A 12,028-nucleotide genomic window follows, 5' to 3' on the forward strand; every position below is an offset into this window, starting at 1 on the left:
GATCCTACTCTTTAGTATAAATAGTGCCATTGACTTCCAATCAATTACTTTTGATAATATCCAAAATATCAGATAATATCTGATAATACTCCCCAAACAAATAATGTTCTCTATAATAATAATGAGTGATGTTCTCTCAAATATATGTACAATCAAATGTGAAATGGAGGAAATGGGGAGGACCTTAGACTCAGAGACTATATTCAGGCCTTTGTAGTGGCATTTATTTGACATAATTATGCATTTAAAAAGCAAGTTAAATTGTCATTAGATCAGTCTGAAATTTTATAGAGGCTTTGGTTGGTGAGGAACATATTTTATACATAATAATTTTCCCATGAGAATGCTTTTGATTAATGTTATCTGTTAAAGATTTGAGTTCACAATATTTCCACTGTTAATAGTATACGTCTTTGTAGAGCTGATCTGGAGAAGTTGAGGACCACATGCTAATTGCTATTTGATGTTATTCTAGTAGGACAATTGATTGGCTTTGGGTTGAGGGGAGTTGGAATTTGAAGGCAGGTCTGACTCTAGAGATATTGCCTCTGAATTTTGGCAAGTCTGTTGATTGTGCCTTTGGAAGTGACTTTAAATGCTTATGGAAGGCCGGGCACGGTGGCTCATGCCTGTAATCCTAGCACTTTGGGGGACTGAGGTGGCTGGATCATTTGAGGTCAAGAGTTTGAGACCAGCCTACATGGTAAAACTTTGTCTCTACTAAAACTACAAAAAATTAGCCAGTCATGGTGGCACACACCTGTAGTCCCAGCTCCTCAGGAGGCTGAGGCAGGAGAATCACCTGAACCTGGGATGTGGAGGTTGCAGGGAGCCAAGATGATCCCACTGCATTCCAGCCTGGGTGACAGAACAAGACTCCATCTCAAATAAATAAATAAATAACATTAAATAAATAAATAAATAAATAAATGGAGTATATGTTATAACTCTTCTGCACATTTCCAACAGAATAATAGTAACATCACAGAACATCCTTGGGGCATTGTTTCTATGTTTGGGGTTATTAATAGTTACTAAGTTAAAAATGTAGTAAATATATGTAATAGAGGTAACAAATTAATAAATAAATTTGGGAAATGCTTGGTAAATTCAACAGGACTTCTCAGAACAGTGAATTTATATGGCCATAATTGTGTATTTTTTTTTTTCAAGGAGCTTTCACAAGACTTTGTAGTACACCAGTTTGGGAACTGTTGGTGTAGGAATCAGGGTAATTGGGATTTGGACTATTCCAGATAGAAATTGTCACTATGTTCAAGGAACTGTTCTTAGTCTTTGCATATATCAGAATTACCTATAGCAAATTAAGAAGCAAAAATATAAGAATGGGGCCTTGGCTCAGGCCTAACAAATCAGAATATCTGAAAAATTTGGATGTGGATAAGCTTCCGAACTACTCAATTACAATAGGCCTTCTCACCCCTTGCTAAATGACTTGTTAATCCTAGTTGAGTATGCTTCTGTTTTGTTTTCTTGGACCTGGTCCAGAGACTAGACTGTTGCTATAATTAAGTTCAATGTTATCATTCTTCCCACACTATCTATATCCCAATTTTCAGATTCTATTTCATCAGTGGGACAAATTTATAGGTCAGTATAGGAGAAGTTTTTAACATTAATGGAAAAGAGATTGTATCATATTGATGTTGTCCTTCTAATCTGGCAGCCTTGAATTTAATTTAGAAAATGCCTCTATTTCTAATTGTACCTTAGTTTTGATATATTTTACTATTAAGGATCACATACATAATTTTCCTCTTTTTCTTGATTTCCTTGTCAACTAATACATTTTTGAAAGCTTCTGGTTAACTTCTAATTACAGGTAAGTGTTGTTTTCCATTTGCTTAACAAGCTTATTGAGGTTTTTTTCTTTTTGAGCCCGAGTCTCGCTCTGTTGCCCAGGCTGGAGTGGGATGACATGATCCTGGCTCACCGTGACTTCCACCTCCCTGGTTCAAATGATTTTCATGCCTCAGCCTCCTCAGAAGCTGGGATTACAGGTGCCTGCTACCACGCCCAGCTAATTTTTTCTATTTTTAGTAGAGATGGGGTTTCACCATGTTGCCTAGGCTGGTCTCAAACTCCTGACCTCAGGTGATCCACTCAACTCAGCCTCCCAAAGTGCTGGGATTACAAGCATGAGCCACTATGCCTGGCCACTTCTACCATTTTTTACAGGATAGTTTTTTGAACTTCTAAGAACTCTTTAAAATAGTAAACCTCTGCCATAATGCTGTTAAAAACCTAAGATATAAAATGTGTAGTAACATGCTTTCTTAACATTAATGAAAAAGTGTTTTTTAATCAGTCCATATTTTCACACAAAGGACAAAACCAAAAGATTTAGAAAAAACTGTATATAGAAAGTACATATACCCCGAAGCTTCCAAGTGATTGTGAAGGAGTCACTTCCAAACCCTACTGCCCACCACCCAAAACATGAGGAGAAAATAAGAATGTTGGCCTTTTCTATTCTAATTATCAGTAGCATAGTACTCAAAGCCCAGTTTAAAGAAATGTTTCTGCAGAGGCTTTACTGTACTGGGGATTTAGCCCTTTCTATTCTTCTAACTCACTGATTTCTACTTTATGTCTTTAATAATTTCCCCATTCTGCTTTCCATCAGGTTTTTTGATTGTCCTTTCTAAGAATGAGTTAGAGGCTTCATTCATTTTCATTATTTTCTTAATGACATAAGGATTTTAAGGCAATGAACATTCCTCTGAGCTCTCCTCTAGTCTCTAATCAGTAACGATTGCATTATTGCTATTCTCTGTATATTTGGCAGTTTTAATTTCAAATCCTTCTTGATCCAAGGGTTACTTGCATGAATTTAAAAATTCCACAAATCAGCATTTGTTTTCTGGTTTTGTTACTAACTTATAGATTTAACTAAGATCAAAGAATGCCATCTGTACTTTTTCTACTTTTCAGTATTTGGGGTGTTCTTCATTGAAAAAGATTAACTTCTTGAATGTTCCAGAAAGGAAGTGGGAGGGAGAGAGAGAGAGGAATAGATAGAAGTTTCGTATTTTAACTATGGTTCAATCCTAAGCATTCTAAAACTGCATTGAGTTTTTCAAACCATGAATTACAAGGGTGTTTAATTTCCAAATTCATGTAGCTTTTTGTTAATCTCTTTATTATTGCCTTCTAACATTAATTGCTTCATATTTAAATTATAAATTATATGGTGTGGATGGTACCAATAGTTTTTAAATCTTCTGACTTGCTTTATAAATATATAATTAATATTTCTCCAACAGTCCACATATGCTTGATAATAATATAGAATATCTAATTATTGGGTACAAAGGTCTACATTTGCCCATTACACCATGTTCATTCAGTGGTTATTCAAATCTACATGTGGGCATTCTGTGTAACTTACTTATGGTAAGCAGGGTATGGTGAAATCTCCAAATACAATGGCAGACTTGTCAGTTTCTCCCTGTGGTTTTATCAGTTTTTCTTCTGTATTTTGAGGCTATTTTGACAGGTACATAAAATATGAAAATTGCTACATCCTCCTAATTAACAGTCATTTAGCATCAAGTCCTTACTAACACTTTCTGTTCTAAAATCCTTTTTTGTTTGATACTGAAGCTCCATCACTTGTTTTTGATTAATGTATACTGGCATATCTTTATCACTCTCTCTCCTTTATAAAATCTTTCAATCTTCTCATATCCTCATATTTTAAATATGATGGATTAAAACAGCTGGATAGTGTTTTATTAGTTCCATCTGTCTAACTGGTAAATTTAGTCCATTTACATTTGTTGTGACTGATTGATGTGGACTTCCTTCTATCACCTTTAGAACTTCTATTTCTCTCACTTTCTACTATAATTTTAATATCTCCTCCTGGGATTCCACTAAGACATATTTTAGACCTCATTCTGATCTCCCTCCCTGCACAACCCCACCAACTTCTGTCCTGTTATCTATCCTCATGTCTCTCTGTGTAACATACTGACTTACTTTTGGGAGGTAATTGTCTAACCAATTAATTCTTTCTTCTGATGTCTAATCCATCCACTGAGTTTATTTCAACAATTACATTTTTTATTTCTTTATTTCATTTCATTTTGAGACGGAGTCTCAGTCTGTCACCCAGGCTGGACTGCAGGGGCATGTACCTGTAGCCTTGGCCTCCTGCACTCAAGTGATCCCCACACCTCAGCCTCCTGACTAGCTAGAACTATAGGCACATGCCCCATATCCAGCTTTTTTTTTTTTTGGTGGTGGTGGGGTATTTTTTATAGAAATGAGTTCTCACCATGTTGCCCAGGCTTGTCTCCAACTCCTGGGCTCATACCATCCTCCCACCTCAGCCTCCCAAAGAGTGCTGGGATTACAGGTTACTCAGCTATATATTTTATTTTATTTTATTTCTGTAAGTTCTATTTCATCCATTTTCTTTTCAGGTCCTCCTCATCATTCCTGGTGGTCTTACTGGTTGCTCAATTTTATGAGTCCATCTTTCTTCTATATTAGGTTTCACATGTAACTATTTTCTCACCATTCTAATATTTGAAGTCTGTGTTCTGTATCTGATAATTCCAAAACCTACAGTCTTTGGGAAACATATTATTCATTGTTTCTGACAATTCTCAAATATGTTGGGTTGAGACTACTTGAATGCTATGATTTGACTGAATTCATAATTGCCTGTTTTTAATCTTCGGGAATCCTACAGGCTTAAGTTAGAGATGCTTTCCTACAAAAAGTATCTGTGTCTGCTTCTGATGAGAGCTGTGGATACAACTAACATGAGACCACTTTACCACCATGCATAATCCTGACATGCTCTTGGATTCTCTTGGAGAATCTCAGGATTACACAAGGTTCTCAAATTTGGCTCCCCAACCTTGCTCATTTATACACAGAAGACTAGACTGTTTAGTACAGGTGGTGACTCACTTCCTGCTACCCTGGAAAAAACAAAGCAGATCTCTCATCGGAATGTGATCACAGACTAGGAAATTCTGAAGGTGAATAGCTGGAGGCTGTGGGCAGCAGGGAAAGATGGGTGTCTTTCCTGACCATAGAAATAGGTCAGAAGCTGCCTAAAGGCCATGTGCTGCAGCATTTCACTATTTAGTTCAACTACCATTCCCCCCATAAGAGTGTGAGTGGAAGCTTCTTAGAACACCATGTTGCCTTTAAACAAAATCATATTTTTGCTAAAAAGTCATGGTCATGGTAAAAAGAAAACCTCTGCCTTTGGAAGGCTTTCTCTGTAATGTCCTAGAATTAAGGTTACAGCCTGCATTTCATGTTAACTAAACAGAAAACCAGCCTGACCAACATCCTTCTGCCCCATGGCTTGCTCTCAGCTCTTCTTGGTAGGGCCTAGGGCAGTCAGGCTGTCTCATTCCAATCCTTGCTCTGCCACCTGTGACCTTGGACAAGTTACCTGCCTTCAGTTGCCTCATCCATAAAATGCAGATATTAATAATACCCTCTTTTTAAGTTATTAAGAGGATTGAAAGAGCTAGTGAAAAGTAAAAAATAAAAAGACTTGGTAAGCATAGGCACAGAGGGAAAAAAAAGTAAAAATAAATAAATAAAAGACTAGTGTCTAGCACATAAAAGTTCATCAGGAATTAATTCTATAACATGAACTTTGCAAAACTTCAAAGTACATATAACTTTTACTAGGGTATACATACCAATAATAAATTTACAACTGTAGACATATTTGTCTACAGTAAATATAACAAAGACTAAACAGATACTAAATCATTAAGTGATTATTAGTCAGTGTCTTTAATTTTCTTATACTTCTATATTTTCTATAGATCATCTTTGTAACAAAGAGAAAACAAATCAAATGAAAATGAAACGAATTCTCTCAGAAAGAATTAAGACAGGAAGTAGGCTCACAAAGTAACATAAAATGTATCTTATGGTTTATGTAAAATTCTTAATAGAAGTACCTTCTTTGGTCCAAGCTGCACTTTGGCTTTGTCTTTGACTCGGGTGGCATTTATTTGCATGATGACTAATTCTATGGAGTAGGCACTGCTTCAGCCCTACAGGAAGAACAAAACATCTCTAGAACACCGCAGCATTCCTGATTCCCACTTGAGAAGCCCTAACAAAATGGCATATAACTTAACAGCAGCAGACCAGTGTTACAAAGTCTGGAGTCAAAGGGAAACAGTAAAATTGGAACATTTCCAGAATCTCACAAAAAACAGCAAACCAATGTTCTAAGTGCCCAACATGAGCAAATTAGAACCTTAAATAAAGGTCACTCTTAATGCCTATCCTAGCATAGATTCAGCACCAAGTACAATGTCATTTTACTGGTTTACCTTTTTTATTTTATTTATTTATTTATTTATTTTGAGACGGAGTCTCACTCAGTTGCCCAGGCTGGAGTGCAGTGGTACCATCTCAGCTCACTGCAAGCTCTGTCTCCCAGGTTCATGCCACTCTCCTGCCTCAGCCTCCCAAGTACGGGGGGCTGCCTAAAAGTGGTTGACTCTACTACTGGGACTACAGGAGTCTGCCATCACGCCCAGCTAATTTTTTTTCTATTTTTTTAGTAGAGACGCGGTTTCACCGTGTTAGCCAGGATGGTCTCGATCTCCTGACCTCGTGATCCATCCACCTTGGCCTCCCAAAGTGCTGGGATACCTTTTTCATTCTTGAAAGTAGGAGCTATGAAGAAAAAACAACAGCAACAACAAAAAACCCACTAAAATGTCTTTAAGAGAACCTTCTACTTACCATCTAACTTACATAATCAAAACACTCTATTGCATGTGAAAACTGAGTATTATAAGAAAATAATCACCTGTTTTGTGAGAGGTTCCATACATAATGCTCCTTCACCCAATATATACCTTAAAAAGAAAAAAGGAAACATATAAAATTATCTCGAGAATTATTCCTGCTTAAACAATTTCTATGTGCCATTATTAAGAAAGTACACACAAAGTAAAGATAAGAAGAGAATATGCAAGCATGAACATACTTGTTAAGGATATAGGACTACGGATAATTTAAAAATTCTAATGGTATTACTCTCATGTAATTGCTCTGAAATTCTAGTTAATTGCTTGAAATGGCTCCTAGAACAGAATACTTTGAAATTTTGATGATGTCAAAAACTAAGAACTTGGCCCTAAATAATCCAAAGAATAAGGGCAGAAGAACCCGTTTCCTTCAATGATATTTGAGTATTCTTTACGACGGAAACTTTCTCTCCCATCCTGTGATGGCCAAGGGTTTTTCCTCTGACAATGGCACTGACCTTACCCTATCCAAAATATGAACATCTGCATGGTTTCATGGTTCAAATTATTTTTATCCATTCTGTTGTGAGAATCAAATGGTTCACAGCATGTGGCTCCTCTGTGGGACTCCTCAAGTCCTTTCTAAGCCTGAAGACTGTTCTCTGAACCAAAGACAACTTCTGGGGATGTACCAAATCTCCCATTAGAAAATTATTGGCCAGGCGTGGTGGCTCAAGCCTGTAATCCCAGCACTTTGGGAGGCCGAGACGGGTGGATCACAAGGTCAGGAGATCAAGACCATCCTGGCTAACAAGGTGAAACCCCGTTTCTACTAAAAAGTACAAAAAACTAGCCAGGCGAGATGGCGGGCACCTGTAGTCCCAGCTACTTGGGAGGCTGAGGCAGAAGAATGGAGTGAACCCGGGAGGTGGAGCTTGCAGTGAGCTGAGATTGTGCCACTGCACTGTAGCCTGGGTGACAGAGCGAGACTCTATCTCAAAAAAAGAAAAAAAAAGAAAGAAAGAAAATTATTTAGATCAAGATGTTTTAACCTTTTAACTCTTTCTCAAACAAAATCATTTCATTTCTCCTTTAATGTTATTTTAAATTTCAAAATACACAGATAGCATGCCTAAAATAAAATCAAAGGAAAGATAGTTTTAGAACAAAAACTGTGGTAATTTTGAAAACACAAAAGCTAAGACACTGATTGGATCTACGTGGACACCAAGTCCACCACAAACTGTTCTCTCCTCTGGGGCTCTGGCCACACCTTTCCCTTGCCTAAGATTCCTTTTGCTTCCTACCCTTCCAAATGCTGTATTTCCCCCCAGAAGACTTGCCAAGACCACTCTAGCCTGCACATCTTCCATTTCAGCTAACCAAAGGCATCCTTGCATTGACAAACCAAATTGTTTTGCAGAGAAGGCATCTAAAAACTTCTACTGTAGACCATTCAGCTTAATAATTGTTATCATGACATTATTCAATAACAAAATGAGGGAAAGAAGTCCTCTTTAACTCCTTTGCCCTGGAGAATCCAAGCAAGTGGCTTTCCCACTTGCTTTGACCAAACCCTGGGACCTTTCAAAGTGAAAGTTTAATGGAAAGGAAAGAAAATCTAAAAGAAAAACTCTCCAAAAAACTAAACTCAGGCAAAGAATCATGGGATTAAAAATTTTTATTCTTTGTGTATTTGATTTCTGAAACATAGAAATTGATCTCTCACTCCTTAAATCTGCCACTGGGCTAAGAGGATATTTCACATAATGTGTACTCATTGATTTAACAGAATTAGAACATCCAGGTACTCACTGAAATTTTGATTCCACAACTGCTCAAAGTCTATTCATTAGTTAATGAGTTAACACAACACTTAATTTTCAAATTTTGGAAATGCTGATGGTAGACAGGAACTTGTTTTGGCAAAAGGAAGCATATGGTAGACATTGTTACCCATTATCCAACCATCACCACCTTTCCTTTAAAGTACCCCACTCTTCCTTTAAAGTTGCAGAGTCTCAGATAGTGGGAAGAAAAGAAGATTTTGCATTTTCAGGTCAAAAGAAAGTACATTTGTACAACCACATAATAGCTATGCAAATGTTTGTTGAAATCTAAACAGAAGACAGAAGTAGTTCTAGTACCTTCACAAAAAGTAAGATAAGTAAACTTTTCCTTAATACATACTTCCAGCAGCATCGACACCTAAAAGTGGTTGACTCTACTACTGTATTAAATTACATTCATTTTGTCAATATGTGTTCCAAATTCTTACTGCTCTTTGTCTCCAAAGGGATCCTACTGAATATTGAGACAGTTCAAGAATACTAGGGGAAAAAATTTGAATAATTGAAGCAAGGGTCATCTAAGGATAATATGTCACATATACAGACACAGTAATATTTTCAACTTAAAAAAAAATCAGTTGTCAAAGTTGCACAGCAAGCACTCTCCTAAGCTTAGCCTCTTCAGGCATTTGCTTTATAATCACTTTAAAGAAAAGTCAGTCACAAAATGCCACATTTTGTATGATTCTATTTATATGAAATGTCCAGGATAGGCAAATCTACAGAGACAGAAATTAGATCAGACATTGCCAGGATCAATGGTGGGGGAAATGTGTATAGGGAGTGACTGCTAATGGGTACAGGGTTTCTTTCTGGAGAGAAGAAAAGGTTCTGAAATTAGGTAGTGGTAATGGCTGCATAACTCTGAATATGCTAAAAAAAACTACTGAAATGTACACTTAAAAGGGTGTGACTTATATAAAAACTGTATCACAATCATTTCAAAAATGTTTGGGTATGTCAAGAAATAAAGAAATAGGATCATAGCTCAAAGATATGGGATATAAAATAAATGGAACAAAACTGCTCAATAATCTATCTAGAATCACACAACGGTTAAGCTTTACCCTGACTAAAATTGCAAGCTTGGTGTTTTGTTGGTATTTCACATTTTTTACTTCTTCCTAAGTCAGCCAATAACTCCTCCTCCTCACTTAATAGTTGACTATGAAGACCAAGCCATTTTGATTCTGCCTCCAATGAGCTTTCACATGTCATTCCTCCTTCCACTCCCAGGACTACCAAACCAACATAGGTTCTCCTCACTTCACTCTAAGATGACGGCGTGGCCCTCAACCACTGTCACACTCTTCTAGGCTCTGTGAGCACAGTGTGTCTCATATTCTCTTCCGCTGTCACCAGATTTATTCTAAAACAGTTTCTTTACTGTTACTCCCCTGTTTCTCAGCCAGTTACATAGCAAGATGAATATCCGGGGTAATAGTTTACTTACTAGAAAAAAAAATCTGTCACCAATTCACAGAAATGTTTCAGTACAAAACATTACATCGGCAATATTTCCTACAACTCTTCTACATGAATCCTACCCTCCTTGTGTTATAGCTCAAACTGGTCTCATGTACTCTGAATCTCTCATTCTCTTTCCTAGATACCTGATTGTGTTTACTTTTCACCTATGTAAATAATCTTCCTGCAACCTCCACCAACTGACCAAACCCCACTCACATTTCACTGCCCAACTGAGATCCCACCTACTTCATGAAGAGCAACTCTTTGCAGCTTTAAACCTCAGAGAAATTAAGTCCATGCTTAGCTTTTCTTTTTCTTTTTTGTTCAGATGGAGTTTATCTTTGCCACCAAGGCTGGAGTGCAGTGGTGCAATCTCAGCTTACTGCAACCTCTGCCCCCCGAGTTCAAGCGATTCTCCTGCCTCAGCCTCCTGAGTAGCTGAGACTACCAGTACGCACCACCACATCTGGCAATTTTTTTGTATTTTTGGTAGAGATGAGGTTTCACCATCTTGGTAAGCCTGGTCTGGAACTCCTGACCTCAAGTGATCCATCCCCCTCAGCCTCCCAAAGTGCTGAGATTACAGGTGTGTGCCACCATGCCTGACCTATGGGTAGCATATGATAATCAATAGGGTACTTAGAGTTAGTACTTTTAATCTCCTCTTATATAACTGGCATTTGGTATAATGAAAAACACTTTATTAGGAATCAAGATTTATTTGGGTAGGTCACAAGCTGACTTATTATTCAAATTATTTATCCAAATAATGAGGACCATAACACACTGTTGCAAAAAAGAATCACTGAAGAAACTATGTGAGAGATTTTAAAACTGAAAATGGCATGACTCATAACTTCATGTATTTGTCTCAATTCTAGGTGGTATACGAAGATCATACACTTACATTCTTGGCATTCTTACAACAAAATGTTGAAAAGCTATACTAGTCCATTGTATAATCACATTTTCAAATGTTTTCATACATTTATCCTGAATTTGCAGATTTTTATCCAAATCTTTTCCTTGATCATTTTTTTTTTCCTCAAGTAAGATTCTGAACAAAAAAATGACCCATTTTCCTTTCCTGTGCTTATGGGAATATTGAGGCAACATACACAATTTTATAAACCAGTGCATAAAACTAAAGCACAATGCTAATGTCTTTTCTCCCCAATCAGTAAGGGCTTCATTAAAAAGCCCTTACATTTTAACATTCAACTATGAAAAACAAAAGAACTATGGCTTGGTGGCTAGTAAAAGGCTGGTATGGTGAGTAAGAGACACAAAGGTTAAACATTTGCTATTTTTCAGTCTTGTGTTTATTTTGTATACGTAAGTATTTGGCTGGGTTACCTAACACTGAACTTCCAAAACTGACCATGAGGTTTTATGCCAAGAGAAGTACTTTTTATAGCAATTTTACTGCTGAAACCAAAACAGCCCAGAGAAGATTTAAAGGTAACAAAATAAAACAGTACACAATTCTAAACAACTCTGCTTCACACCCAACCGGGGACTTACACTCACCTAATAGTATATTTGTGATCAATTTTGTAACAAGCTGTCAAAAGGAGACCTCTAACATCTGCTCATGAAGGAATCACTTCAGCATGTCCTGCTGTGCAGCAGAAAACAGATGGGAATCACTCAGAACTCCAGATTTCCAACAGAGCAGCATTTCCCAGAGAGTAAGCCAGAGGGCATCGTCCTCTGAGATGCTGTCAGGAGCACTAATTAACAAATTTGGGAAAAACAGAAAATGGCATTAAGGCTTCCAAGAAGTCCTTTGGTAAAAGACACTTTGAACCTGGCTTCCCCAAATCCTTGCAATCCCCACAAAACAAATATCTATGAACATACCACTATATTAGCACTCACAGAACACTTGGGGAGATATGGCAAAGATTAGGCTGCAGGCCTCAGGTAAGTAAA

General features: G+C 37.2%; 1 long non-coding RNA gene across 2 annotated transcripts; it reads right to left on the reverse strand.

Annotated features, from left to right (window-relative positions):
- Positions 1-5,966: 5,966 nt before the first annotated feature.
- On the reverse strand, positions 5,967-11,826 carry LOC102135722 (uncharacterized). Of its 2 annotated transcripts, none has more exons than XR_012415300.1 (3): positions 11,624-11,826; positions 6,833-6,881; positions 5,967-6,062 (listed from the first exon to the last, which is right to left on the reverse strand). It is a non-coding gene; the product is annotated as an uncharacterized lncRNA (long non-coding RNA). The 2 variants fall into 2 exon arrangements; XR_010588235.2 differs by lacking the exon at positions 5,967-6,062 and adding an exon at positions 6,349-6,696.
- Positions 11,827-12,028: the final 202 nt, after the last annotated feature.

This window comes from Macaca fascicularis, chromosome 7, assembly GCF_037993035.2.
Source record: "Macaca fascicularis isolate 582-1 chromosome 7, T2T-MFA8v1.1".
Lineage (NCBI taxonomy): Eukaryota > Metazoa > Chordata > Mammalia > Primates > Cercopithecidae > Macaca > Macaca fascicularis.